The 15,869-nt window shown below is 32.0% G+C and overlaps 1 protein-coding gene across 1 annotated transcript in view; it reads left to right on the forward strand.

Moving 5' to 3' along the window:
* LOC137930365 (myelin transcription factor 1) overlaps positions 1–15,869 on the forward strand; it is a 276,518-nt gene that overhangs the window by 37,419 nt on the left and 223,230 nt on the right. The gene's annotated exons all lie outside the window — the stretch shown is intronic.

The raw sequence follows: 15,869 nt of genomic DNA on the forward strand, positions 1-15,869 counted from the left end.
GGCGAGACGCGCGGACCCGATAGTTTCATAACATAATACCTCGTCCGATCTCGCTGAATATTCAATCGACATCTTTGATGTGTACATTTTCGAAATTCATGGACATGTTCCGTAAAGTTTGTCGTATTTATCATACGTAAGGTTACAGCATCTAAAAATTGTTAAATTTTACTTATACATTATAGTATTTTTAACATAATCTTATTATGATTTAGTTCAATAAGTTTTACACATATATTAATATTACTACTTGACATATTTATGTGACAAGTTCATTAACCTTTATCTCACGTAACAACTTCGAATAATGTGTAAATCAATGGGTAAAGCCTTTTTATAATTTCCGGACAAGTCAAATTATATTAACATATCTTTGTACAGTAGCTGTAGATATTGATTGATGTGGATAGTTACATACACTTACACATTAGTCGTCGTCGTTTCAGCCTCTAGACGCTCATTGCAATGCCCAGGCCTCTTTCAAAGATATCCACGGGGAGATATACCATAATAACCACGCTTGATAGGCGTGTTTGCGATCGCAATGCAGTTTTAAAGTACCCAGAGGTTGCTGCTGCTTATCCTTTGGAAACTTATTTGTGAGATTGTATCCCGGGAATCGAACCCGGGATCCGGTTCTCTACCGCTTGGCTACCACTAATCAAGCTCACAAACATATTCATTTATATATACACTAATACTTAGTCGTACATCATCTTTTTTGTGTGAGTCTTAAGAACATCAAGGCAAAGATTGAATGATACTATTTGGAACAAAGTTTAAGACGATGTGATATATGTATTTTGTAAGTAAAATATTTCATGGAAAAATAGATAGTTACAGTACCTTATTTTCTGTTTCTTCCCAATAATACAGTTACAGATGATATATTTATATCTACTAGATTTAATACGAAAATAAAAGTAAATTTAATTCCCGTGATAATATATCAAGTGTTATTAATATTAACAGTTTATATATATATATATTTATGTATTCTATTTCTGTCAAAAGCTACCTGACTTTAAGGCGGTTACCAGCAAATTACCTACACTAAGTTGTTTGTAGTTGGTAATTCATCTAATCTCCACCCAAAGTTGCGAGTGCGGCTCGATAAATCAAAGGGATAGTGCTGAGGCATCGTTTCTTATTAACCATTGTCTCGGAATCGAGTGGGTACGGGTAATTAAACGTTTGGGGCGATAACCATTATGGCCCGCCTCGGCTAGACCTCACGAGCAATATTGATCTAATAAATTATCCATACCTATATCACAGAGATTATCGAGAACGAGCTCTCGGCTCTCGGGTTACGTATAAACCACGCTCAGTTCTCTTGAATAAACTTTGCCCATCCATCATTATTATGAGTATCCTTATTTAGATAATATTAAACATTTTTTTTACCATTGGGTAATATTTATTCAAAATTACGTTTTAATTATATGGCTAAAAATGAAGACAGCTATGCTCGGCGTTTCGTTGCAAGATCGAATCACAAATGAAGAGATCTGCAGAACGAAGGTCATCGACGTAGATCTAAGAAATGTTTGTCGTAAAGTGCAATTGGCGGAGCGCATCGTTCATGGACGATGGTCAAAAGCGATCACTAGGTGGATCGACCACATTATTAAGTTCGCGGGGGGATAATGAACGCAGGCAGTGTAAGAGCGGCCACCGTGGCGATCAGCTGAAAAAAAAATAATAAGGAGAGAAGGAATTTATTAATAAATATAAGGATTCATTCGTACGATCAATATTTTAATTACGAATCTGTATATTTAGGAATATAATTTATTCAATAGATACTAGTTCTGATATTAAATGTAAGTAATTGAAAGTGACTTTATTATTTTGTTATTTTATATTTGTATCCTGTAATTTTCGCACAGAACATGAACCATTCTTGTGTGCAAGCGTTGCATACCATACGAAATCCCGACTATAAAATGTTGAGTACGATAAAACTTTCACATTCCTGACTCGGTATTCGGAGTCCCGCCTGCCCTCAGGAATCTCTAGCCGTCGTTTACAGCCGTCGCGTCTTAAAGCTGATGTCTTGAGACATGCTCGGACATGTCCGGGTTTACCCACATTACACGCGCTAATTGCTTTATGCAGATGCCTAGCGGTCGAGTGGGCGACCGGCGGGGAAATTTTACGACGAATATATTCCGTTCTAAATGTACAGAAACTCGTGTTTGCATATTGAGTATATAAGGTTTGTTTGTACATGTGAGCAATTATTTGTAGATTGTATGTAGAGTAAATGTAATAAAGAGATTTCCAATTGAATCTAAAGTAAAAAAATACTTATTAATTACATAAAACATTTATTTATTTACTCTTTATTGTACATTACTAAACATGAAGAGAAATTATAATAGACCAAAATAAGTATAAATCATATCGCAATCCGCGATTTCTTTTAAACCGTTTGATAGACCTTGGTAATGAGGGAAAATTTAGCGATCGGTCAATCTAAAATACTACTTACATAAAATGTAATTATTCACTGTAGATACATAAACTACAGAATTATAATATGTCACTGGACATAAGAAGTACACATCTCTATTTGTAATTATATTTTATAAAATGTAAGCCACTCTACTAAATTCATATATCTATTTAAACTTATATATTACCTATTTACATTACACCATTTTATACATTATTATTAACTGATATTTTTACTACACTAAAATATAGTGGGGGGGACTAGGGCTAGATTGCGAGCGTAGGTCGCGGGTTTGATTCCCGAATACAATCTTATGTAAGTCTTACTTTCTGCATAAATCATAGGGAATTGCCACTGATCACATACTAGTTTCCAGATGATGAGCAGCATCGTCCTCTATGTAACATGAAAAAAACTTCGATCGCCAATCCGCCTACCATGCGTAACCGTTATGATATATCCCCCATAGATATTTTTGAGCATGGCCTATGTCTTTGGGTAAGCGTCAGGCTGAAATAGCGAAGATAACATATTACATAAAAAGACTTAGATAGAGCGTACATAAAAAATGTGTAATTTTATACTATCATAAAAAGTCAATGATATAGCTGAAATACAATATATACACATCTACAGTGATAATCAGACGTATACATCTCTAACCTTATTGTAGTAACCAAAATATAACATTCACTAGTGAGTCTGTACTCATATTATGTACTTTTCCGTTAGCTAAGCGTAAATGTTCATATGTTTATAATAAACACTGTCTTAGGGTCTAAATATCTTCTGAAGAATTATTTTAAATTTGTTTATATCATAACCTAATGATTTTGATCGCATATTGCACTTTTGCCCTTTACACCTTCCTCTTAAGAAAAAGTAACTGCATCTTTTTCAGTCTAAAATACGTAAAATGTTTACATCGAACACGAAAACCATTACCATGTCATTTCACATAATTATATACATACAGATAAAAGCAAGATCCTATTACGCATATATGAATTGTAAAAGGCAGAAGATTTGTAATGTTTATTTAAAGTCTTGTTTAAACAAAGAAATACTATAGTTAAAGATGTAGGGGTCTAATGAAAGACGATATATCGTTAATTTTAATGAAATGAGATTTATCTATTGACCATTTCCATCTAATTTTTAAAATGAATTTCATAAGTTTACGACTCGTTTTTATAAATTCTTATAAAAATGTTTATCCAATCTAAATAAGGCGTTTAGTTTAATATTGATATTTAAATAAATCACGATAAAATACTTTTATTTAAATTCTAGTATGACACAAATTTATTTTTAAAAACGTTTGTAAGTCCACAAACTTAACTTACTTATCGTTAATCCCAAAAGTAATCGAGGTTTGATAATTGTGATTGTATAAAGATTTTCTGTGTTATTAAACAAAATATTTTTACGACCTTTACCATTTTTGTTATAACCTTTTTCACAAATACAAAGAATTACGAACATCATAGATTTCTTTATACTGTGTTCGAACTTCTAATGTCTCCGCGCATAGTTCAAAATAATTCATTAAAATGCACTACATTAATTTATTAGGATACTCTTTAACTTAAGTAGTACGTTGTGATTTTTTATTACTTAAATATGAGAGACCCTTAAAACATTTCTTAAGATAATCAAAAAACCAATCAAAATTAGAGTTGATATTTTCACAGCCACAGATACATTCTAACCCGTTTTTTTTTGTTAAACGCGATTTCATAATTTCAAGTTTACGTTGTACCTTTTCTGTTTTATCCTTTCGGGGAAAACAAAGGTTTGCAAGCATAGGAGTTCAGAACGCAATTTGTAACTAGTATGTGGGTCTAGCAGACCCAAATCAAACACAGCCCCTTTGAGAGCGTATTGAGAATGCACGAGACGGATTCCCGGTAGCAAAGCGATTATTTGAACTGATATATTACTTGCAAGCACAGCTTTACATGTATATATTAAATAGATTTTCTGTTATGTTATTACAAAGAGAATAACGAGTGGTGGATATTTATGTTAGACTGCAGACTATTGCAGGCACATAACGATAGTACTAGTTTTATTATCTCGAGAAATGTTTCTGACAAAAGTAACTTAAAAACTCACATGTTCGTTATAAAACTTGCAAAAAGCATATTTATTTGGTGTTACAGAACAAATCTGCAACTACTTGTATAATATATAGTTTTTTTATTTTGTGAATATGTCACCTGATCGGTGTTTTGTTTAAATTAAATACATAAAAGATTTGTTAATATAGATATTATTATTATGAGAAAATATAAAGTTTTAATCATATGTATAACTGGAAAACAATAATGCCTTCGCACTCATGTTACAACGTCGTGTTATTTGGCATTGTGGCACTTTTTGAATAAGGAATATAAGTATGTATAATTATTGTATTATTGTGTAATAATTCATATTTTAAAATTAAGAATCAGTTCAAAATGTATTTAGTAAATAATTTACAGTATTTATACCATAAATTTTTATTAAAATATTTATATCATCTTACGAAATGTTATTACATTGAAGGCAGATTCATATTCTCTTTAATTTTTTACCGATTCTTAAATATACGTAAATGTCACAGCCGATTGGATTTTAAACTCACCATATAAATTACTTTACATTGGTGCAGTTTTATAAAAGATTATATAAATTTATGGACGAAATGTTCTATTTAAAACTAAAAATCATTACAAAAGTTTTTATCGTAAAAACGGTGTGAAAATAAAATAAATTACAAGTTTCAAAATCAGTAGTACAGTATACAATTACAATCACTCGGCACATTAAGCGCGAAGATGTCCGTTGCGGCGCGGGCGGTTGGGAGGAAGTCTCAAATATGACATATCTGGGAGCCGTCAGTACCGCAACAGTGTACCAAAACTTGGTCTGCGGCCAACGCAGATGTGTTCTGTGTACACCGAAGTACAGTGAGCGTCCAAAGTTTTCCTCCGGCAAGGGAAAGCGCCTCCGGCGCGGTGCGCGTAGCCGTCGCATTAAAATTATTAACGACCGTGACATGATTATTTACTTATCCTGGGACAAACCACTCGCAATGAGGTTAGGTAACCGGCGCTATTTTATATTAACATATCTAGTGACTCCACTCTAACTTGAACATATGTAGCGTGGTATATATTGGCTATAACGAAGCCAATATGTAGTTAGTGCGTTTTTCCAATATTTTTAAATTATGGTAAATTAACCATAAACAAAATTTTGTACATAAAACAGTTTTAGGCCCTGCGGTTGCTAAATATAAGAACTTTTTATGAAAATAAATAAAAAAGTTTTCAATTCAAGTTTGAAGTAAGTCATTTTTTTCATTATCAAATTAAAGCTATTCATAACAACGATACTCTTTCATAATCCTCATTGCAGTGGGTTGAGATCTTCTGGATACATAGTTATATTATCGTAAAAGTACATATTACGACTACGTGATACTATTTTTTATATCAAGGAATAATAATACACTGCGGCATTGAGAGCGCAGCATGAATATATGTGTTAAGTGTTGAGCGGATTTGGTTCGAACAACTCATTGGACTTCAAAGAATTTCTTTTGGAAATCTGAATGAGGCCTATGTCTAGCAGTGGACGTCCCGTAGCTGAAATGATAATGATAAACTGAAGGAATTACGACCTTTCGAACTTTTGGTTTCAACTTTTCCCCTCAACTTTAGATTAATAAAAGTATATTTATATTACTAATAAACGTAAATTTATTATTTTTATGGGCTTAATTTTGTTTATTTAAAACTTTACAAACGATTGATAGAAGATAGAAAAAAAAAATTACAGAGTAGTATATAGCAAATATCCAAGAATGAATGTAATTCACAATCTTCGGTCGTCCAGAAAATTCGACGGTTTCAATACTCTTTCCCCAAACACATATCCGTCATTCAATTGCAGCGAAATGTGACGCATTGAAATTCTGCGACGCCGCAACCCTATTCAATTTTCAATAGCAAACATTTGTCCGCTGCGAAGTTCCACTACGGAATCAAATTTAAAAATATGGATATTTTTATGTAGATTGGACCCTCGGACCCGTGCCGCTGACAAGTGCGAAGTGAATCGCTAAAGGCGAGATTCGTATTGTGCACGGTGGACCTATTCTTTATTTCTCCGAGCTTTATAAACTTACCGAATTGTTTGCTGGTGTATATAGTGGATTTTACATATATTTGGGGCTATTTCGTCCTGTCTTTGGACTTTTTTACCTTTTAAAATTCATGAAAAAAAAAAACATTGAATAAAATAGATAATAGTCACAAATACAACGATTATAACTTTAATTAAGTTTGAAAAATATATCGTATAGCGTTTAAGTTTACAATTAAAGTTTGTTTTTTTTTTAATGAATTTGGTTAAAGATAATCATCTTGATTTTTATTTGGTATAATTTTTCTATAGAATAAATTACATAACCACACTAAAATATGTGAAACTATATAAAAATCGCGATGCAAATAATCTACGTAGAGGCAAAGACATTCTCCAAATCTCAAACTTCCCTCCAATGAAGACCAATGATTCGAATTTACGCTTTATGCAGCGGAAAATGATAAATTTATTGGCGTCCAGTTCCTGTCTCGATACATTTTTACGTCTTCGAAGGAGATTCTTGATTTTTTATGGTTACTGCGGCACGTTTGCATAATCGGCTCCTATTTTCTTTTCATAACAAAGGCATTTGCATGTGTTAGACGGTCCATTTTGTTAATAATCTATTAACACATAATTCTTGTAATTATAGCGACATTATTTTTCTATTACAATATCATGCATGGTGAAATTGTTCGCTTAGTGGTGAGTAACATATTTCACCCTTACAATGTTAAAAAAGAAGAACTTATGAACTATAAACTGCGCATGAAAATATGACAATTTTTAGATTAGTTACGTATTTTTAATCTAGCTCCATAAAGTTTCAAACCAAAACACAATAATAATTGTGCACTTATATTGAATGATAGAAATATATATCGCGATGGTACGGTACATAAGTCACTTGGAAAAAAACAACTATTATATGTTCTTTAGTATCGTGATGACAACGTAACGTGATACAATTCGTGTATATTTATTTGGGTTTATATTAAGAAAAATATTAGATTGTGTTAAACATTAAATAACATCGCTTTAAATTGGTCACACAATTAATTTTAAAACTTTTTAGTGATGATATTATTTCGAAGTGGTTTGAGTAGATCGTTTGCTCTGGCAAATGTATTAGTGGTTTTTGTAAAATTTTAAAACTGAGTTTTCGTGATTATTTGGCAGGTCAGGACTCACTTACAATTTCGAAGGTTTATTTTAAGTTTAACTATGTTAATTTAACATAAAATAGTAAACGTCGCGAGAAGGCTCTGAATTCGGATCGCTAAAGATCAGTCATTGTATCGACCATTGGAGGAGGCCTTTGTGGTAGGCTTCTATCGACTGATATGAACGATTTTAGTTTTAGACGAGTTCAACTTGATAACAGTTTAAATAAATTAAATAAAAATAAAATTAATATCGTAAAATCAAAAATACTTAAAGCTTTCAATTTTTTAATTTATTACACACGCTTTGTGTGTATAAAATACAAATATAACATGAAACATATAGGAAACAAATTTCTGTTTCGAAAAGACAGATGGTACGGTGGATCACGTAGGACGCATGGGCGTCCGCTTCAACCCTTCTTGGATAATATCTTTAAAAGTTAGCCAGGCCCCGCATCCACCGCCTTCCCAAGGGGACCGCCAACGTGCTCTTTAAATTTTGCTTGCAATCAAATATTATTAATACGAAATGCTTCTATTAAAACTGAATTTTAACATATATTTATTAGAAATACATATCTTGAAATCATGCTTTTTAAAATCGTCGAAATTTCTTTTTGAAACTGATCTGCTAAACCATGGGTTAGAATAGTTTCTTGAATGTAAGTTTTTGGTAAAAAAATTGTTTTGAGTTTTGTTGTTCGTTTTGAATGTAGTTGTTTGACGAACGAGAGAAAGAAAATACAAATAAAATATAATTCACCCTTGGTAACAATTCAACTGGAACATTTGCTTTTTTCTTTGTATATCAATGGACATGCCAGCAACAAAATAAGTTTACATTAGTTTCTTATAATACAGTACGCGTATATATTATACTTAAAGTTAATAAACGATCAAAATGAAAAAAAAAAATTAATCGATTCTCTGAATATAAAAATAGTGTATGTATTATCAATTATAGTTAGAATTTTATACTTTCCTTACTGTGATATTATTAACAAAAAAAAATTACGAAGAGTGTTAAAATGTTACCTCTAGAGTCACCAAAAATTATTACAGCATTAAATTGATTCAAAGGTGTAGTCCAAGGTTGGTATTGTGCCGGTGGTACTAAAAGTATTAAAAATTATTCATCGTTGGCTATATGTACTTATAAGACACATAGCAATACTAACAAAGACCAAACTGGTTTATTATATTTTTTAAATTACTAAAATTGCATTTAGGCATCGACTTATTTTGGCTTGAGTTTCTAATTCAAATTTAATTCCACTGAAAAGATTATAAACCAGGGGAAGGGATGATTGATTTAATTATTCTACTCCTAAGACGTGTCCTCTCTTATAATGATACTTCATTACTTAAACATCGCTTTATACAGACTAATTACTTAATAGAAGGAACAAGTTATTTCCATCGCAAAGTCGAACCTTGAAAGTGGAATGTAATCAACATTAAACGGGGTCGGAAAACGATGGAAATTTGAGAAAATAAATAAGTACACCGGTACAGAATGGAATTCGACTCTCCGTTGCGTTTGGGCTCTTTTGCTCTGTATCGTTTTATATCCTCTGTCCAACAGCTTTATCGTTTGCGTTTAAAGGTTCTAATTAAGTCTATATCTAGTCAATATACTTATGAAACCAAGAACCGTGTAAATAAAAGGATGAAGTTATATATAATAATAAATAAGTTTGAGTATACTGCGATGAAATATCGTTGCTATTAATACGCTTTTTGTCCACCAGACAAGAGCTACTTTGACTATTTATTATAATTTAAGTGGTAAATGTATTTGAGCAAAAAAGGAAATTAAAATATTGCTGTTGCTTCTCAGAAGGATGTTCTTCTCAATTGCACTTCTACTAAAACATTACTGATTTTCCCAGGTAGTGTGATATGTACAATATTAATAACAAAAGTAAAAACAAATTTTGTGTACCAAGGACTTCGAGTTTTTTAAGAGAAATGTGTACGGTTATACAATAGTTTCTCGTATAAAGTTTAAAAAGATATTATCTCTGAATTTATAAAAATAAAAATTAATTGTGTGTTAAGAGTTACACTGTAAACGAACGTTATAAGCTATATAAGGTAGCGAAATTTGGAAATGAAATTTGGAAATTTGAAAATGTTTATTAAAAATGTAGTTTCATACTATTTAAAATACATAGTCTCGCGGGGTTAATTTCGCCTGTTCTGAATAGGTTGTATGTTCAACTTAAATAAGAGATGTAATCCGTCGCACGTTGAATAAAGAATTTTTGAATTTGAATTTTTTCAACTCTTTTTCACTGCACCAGTTTCTAGTTTTATAATAGTATGATGTACAGCATTGAAATAAATTTCAATAACTTGTGTCAAAGATATAATACAATCGAATAACAAAGTATATAAAATCATGGAGTTCATGTTCTTTATGTTGTAGAGCTGCATAATCAATATATATTTCATTCGCGAGGATGGAACTGTGATAACTCAATAAGCGAGTCCACTGTGACTGGTTTTGCGCCCGCGGACGTGTATTTACGACCGAGTCTGCCATCTTGGATTTATGTATGTGACGCATTCATACATCGAAATAGAATTACGTCTTCCACAAAATGGGACGTTCTAGAATAATTCAATTTTGATTTGATTTAAATTTTTAGGTTAACATTAAGCCTTCAATATTTTTCAAACGTTAAATTCACTTGTAACACTAAAAATATTAAAGCGAATTGTCGAACGCATTACAGGTTGAAAGACTTTCTAAGCCCGAGGGTACGTACACCTTGATAATACTTGTTTACGAAACTTTTCTGAGCACCTTCGCGTAAGTGCACAAAATAACAAATGCCGTTACAAAGAAAATTTAATAATATGAATATTTTTAGCCTTGCATTTTGATTCTGTGTATATATAGAAGTAGCAAATTGTTTTTGGAGCAATTGCCTATTATATATAACCTTATTTGTCGCGAAATTAATTCCAGATATTAAAAAGCCCTGCACCGGTACCTGATAATGAATTTAAAAATAGCAATGAACAATACAACTATGTTACAGTCATTTGTATCACGTGATCCTCTAACTACAGTGCTAAAGAAACCGGAGTACATATGCATATTTCCAAATTGTATATAATTTTTTGTCTACATAACATGAAAAATGGCCGACGGATTATTTTGTTGAGCAAATCGTATATGTAAGATTGTACAAGTTCTTTCTTTAAACATATATATAGTACAAACAAAGCGTTGTAGTTTATGCCACAAAATTTTCTCAATTTCAATTAATTATATGAAAAAATGAATATTCGATAAGGATTTTTTATGAATCCGATATAAAATCTTAATTTTATACAGTAACACTTTGTAGTCGTACTTAATAACAATAAACCAGTTCTAACGTGAGTCTTTTAATCTAACATAAACCTTTATTCGCATTCTTCTGAGACGCAACTTCTCAGCTTTCTATGGATTTACCGTACAGGTTTCGGATCAATCGCGTAGCAAGGAGAGCTTAGAGAAACTTCTTTACCATACATAAACGTTCACCGATCACACTTGTCTCCCTACCTAGCTAAATCTTAAATGATCCTAATAATACTGTTTATTTATACCTTACTCTCAATAAAGATTTATCCTGCAGCGGATTACGAAGAGGTTTAGATGTACCTTTCGCTTCTATTTATGTATGTAAAAAAATTATTTGGTGTTTGCAATTTGTGACTGGTCCGGTCTAGATAACCTCTACGCAATATATTAAGAGATTCTATAATGTTTCTCATACGAATCCGACTAGAAGCTGAAAGCATCTCCTGATTTAACTCTTCACATAACTTGGTAAGAAATATAATCATTGTTTTTGTAGCGTGTTTTGAAAATATATATTAAAATAAAATTTACATTTTTAAAAAAGAAAAAACATTTTTTTTCAATTTTCAATAAAAGCTTTTTGTTTTTGCGCAAAGAATGTAACGGACAAAGCAAATAGCCTAGTTTGTTGCAGGCAATCAGTTACTTTGTATCCCTGCCCAGTGGTCTGCGAGCGCAAATAGGGGACATAAATGTGAATGGATGTTAACGTGTTTTTTACGACGCTAGCGGTGGCGTATCGTTTTGTTTGCGCTCGCCGATATCTTTATCTGCCAGTGCACCCCACGCATTTTGTTTTTGATACTACCTTCCACTTCATTGGATTAAAAAATCCATAAATATCTAATACAAAAACTAAATCAGTTCTGCAAAATTTTTTTGAAACTTCACTTGTAGACCTAATTTAAATAATTAAGTATTTCAAACAAAGAAAATTTTATTTCCGTAAAATCTAAGTGTAATATCCATTAGAAAGCTCGCAGACGCTCAAAAAGCCACGGAGAAGGCTCGAGATTTCTCAACGAAATCGAATCAGGAATGAGGGGATCCGAAGGCGAACGAAGTTAGCTGACATTGTCCAGCAGATTGTCAAGTTTAAGTGCCGTTGGGAAGGCTATATAGCACGGAGAACGTATAGCCGCTAGGGCCTTTAGGTTCTGGAGAAGAGATCACAAACTGGCAGCGTAAGACGTCCACCCACGAGATGGCCAGGCGCCGGTCGACGTTGGTCCTTTTGGAAATGGTTGGAAAAGTCTCATGTCGATTTGTACACGTAGTTGATATCCTAAAATTAAATTCATTTTGATTATGTTAAATCAGGTAATAAATTCTATATCAATTATTTTGATAAAACGACTTTTTATTTTTTTTTATTTCAATGTATAATTTTTCATTTTTATTATTATTCAGGTATTTTAAGAATAAATCTGCGATTGCCTACTACGATAGTAACAAATAAGATCATAGTAGATTGACAGGCGTAATTTATTTATACGATTTATTGTCCCACCACGAGAAGGGGAGACCGAGGAGCAGTCAACATTGACTTTGTGTCGAAGTGTTTGCACAGTATCGGACCGGATTGGCGTGTTCTTTTTGGGACGTTTCCACATTACACAATACAACCGATAAATGATCAGATTCAATTTATAAAGACTTAGTACCGTTTTAAACTTCAGCAAACTTTTTTTTATTACATTATATTAATAACGACTATCTATAGAATTCAACTTAATTAACTGAAATTTACGTAAGTATTTAAAAAGAATAATTTGATGTAAATAGTAATAGAGAATAGAAAAAGATGGTCAGTTTGTCAGAAGTTAAGCGATGATGTAGTAACAATAGCGGGAAGGAGATGGAAGTCAAAGAATAAGGCATGGAGGCTGTGCTGGAGGAACTTGGATGGAATGGTGCTGGAAACGTACTGTAAGCCCCTGAAATGCATAGGCCTCCTCATATATTAATTAACCTATGGGCAATATACCATAATAGCCTCGCTTAGCAGGCGGGCTAGTCATCGCAGTTTGGTATTATGGTGCGCAGGGACCGCGGCTGTCAATCCTCTGAGAACTTGTTTGCGAGCAGTGGCAATTCTCTATTATTAATGCACAAAGTGTGAATTATATATACAATTGTATCCTAGTAATCGAACCGATCTACGGTCGCAAGTCACAGTTCTCTACTGCAGGGCTACCACTGTTCTATACATAATGTTAACAATTTCAATTTTAAAACCTAAAATTGGAATATATTAAAACAAAGTCAACGTGTGTGTATATTAAAGTAATAGAAAAATATATATGAAACGTATCGTTAGTTATTAATTCTTTACTTACATAATCTATTAGCTGCTACAAATTCATGTTTTTCTTGTAATAAATAATTATCTGTTAAAAGTTTAAAAATTAATATTGTGTTGAATTTTAAATTTGGTCGTCTTTTTTAACATCGTGGTATTTAATTAGATTGGTACTTAAGTTCGTTTTTTCTTTGCATTTATTTATATTTATTTATATTGTGTTGTTTAGTGTGTAATACACGTATTATTATAATTAATTTAGATAACTTAACAATAAAAATGAACTAATTATTTAAATTAAACAAAAATTATCTGAATTCTACCGATAATACTAACTTATCGAAATATATAACTGCGTGTATTGATATATCAAAAAGCACAGGTTGGACGTCAAACGCTCGCCTCGCTAAGGACGATCAAAGCGTTCCGTTGAGCAATTATTCGCTTTGCTGATGATAAATTGACTTCATAACATGAACCAGCGCTCTTTTTGTCTATGCGCTCTGAGTGATGCGCCCTCCGGGCTAAGTCACTAGTATGGAGAACGACTTTATTTAATTTTAAAGTAACCTTTAGTATTAACATTATATAATTAATACAAAATTCATACAATACATGTTTAGCGTCTATTGCTGAGAAAGCTTTAGTTTATATAATGGGAGCTTAAAAAGGTTAGCAACAAACATATTTGAGTACAAAATTTAACTATCCGTAGAATTTATTAGAAATCTCTTGAATGTTGAACAGGTAGTTTTAATTAAATTGTTACTGAAAGTAATAATATTAAAAGCATTGAGCAGGATAGTGAGTTACATTATTTTCCTAGCGTTGTTCCTATTGATAAACGTGACTCTTTTTGAAAATTGGTCGCTTTCTATGTCACTAATATATTATGAAACTTTGATAAAGAAAGGGACAAATCATATAGTCGTTTATTTTTATTTTAATGTTTTTGGCATTTACTAGTGTGAGTGTAAAATCAGTTGAAATTATAAATCGGATTTATTCTCGTGAATGTTCAAAAAAGTACTCAGTGAGTCAAAGAAATGATAATACGCAATGTCTAAGTAGTCAAAATTGTGTGCATTGTTATAGTGCTTCTCCATACATGCGTAGCCTGCTCACACGGCGGGGTCCCCGCCCGCGGCCTATTGTCGTGTCGCATTAACGAGAATCGCATCATAACTCCCGATAATCTACGTTTATTGGCTCCGTTCGCAGGCTTTATTACTCTCTCCGATATATGTTATTATCTATTTCAATATTTACGTGCCTCAGATATTTGAGGATAAATGCGCAATGATCAATTCGTGTTTTTGTTATTACGGGAGATTTTTTTTTTAAATATTTTTATTTTTTCTTGGGTCGCTAACATATATTAAAATTGGCAGAATGTTCTTTGTATCTTATTCTATAGTTGTCTTAATATGACTGTAAACAGAATTATAGGCGACAAGAGCATGCGCGTGAATAAGAGTAACTTAATCTTGCATTAGGTAATTTTAATGCAATGTCAAAAAAACATAAACAATATTACAATTTTCACCCCGCTTCGAGAAAATTCAGAATTTTACTTGGTAGAAAAATCAAGAGTTTTAATCCAAATTTCATGATTTTTTTTATAACATTAGCTTTGGAGTCATCGATATAATTTCAATCGTAGGATCCAATGTTGAACATAGGCCTTCTCTATAAAATTTATTGGAAGCCAGGTTTTAATTCGAGTCAAGTGGCTTCCAACAACCTTAAAGCCTTCTGTCCACCTTATAGGAAGCTTTATAGAGCATCGTTCGCTGCGCCTGCGGATCAGATTCAATGTGTCTATACGTCTTTTTTATTGTATTTCGATCTCAATAAATCATTTATCCGGTTTTTATTGAATATGTCTTGATAAATTTTAATTTCGTTTTCTCCTATGCTATTTAAAAATAGTTTTTCCTTTATTTAATGAAAATATAACATTAACATTGATTTGTTATGTGCTAGTGTACATAAATAAAAATAAAAATTTGTATATACTGTACCAAACTGTAACGTTTAAGTCTATGATCATTAACGGAACTGACAATTTTTGTAAATCTTTATTAACTTTATACTGACTATAATAATATAAAAAAACTAAACAGGTCAGTCAAATAAATTACGAGAAATAAAACCTATAACAAACTACCAAGCGACGCGGTAAATTTATCTCATAGTAAATTCAAGAAATTTATTAAGCACAGGCTCTGCCTAAAGGCATATTGCTGTATTTCAGAGTATGTTCAGGATAAAGATGTTTGGAAACGAATTGTTGTAATAATTAAGGTAGATCAGCGGTGGAGGAATGATACTGACATCGTAGGTCGCTGGTTCGATCCCCAGGATGTAAGAATATAATTCACACTTGCTTATTAATTATACAGGATTACCACTGCTCACAAAAAAGTTTTCAGATAATGG

Source organism: Battus philenor, unplaced genomic scaffold, assembly GCF_028537555.1.
Source record: "Battus philenor isolate CCGP_79_NKW_IND1 unplaced genomic scaffold, ilBatPhil1.0.hap1 SCAF_6, whole genome shotgun sequence".
NCBI classification, from domain to species: Eukaryota; Metazoa; Arthropoda; class Insecta; order Lepidoptera; family Papilionidae; genus Battus; species Battus philenor.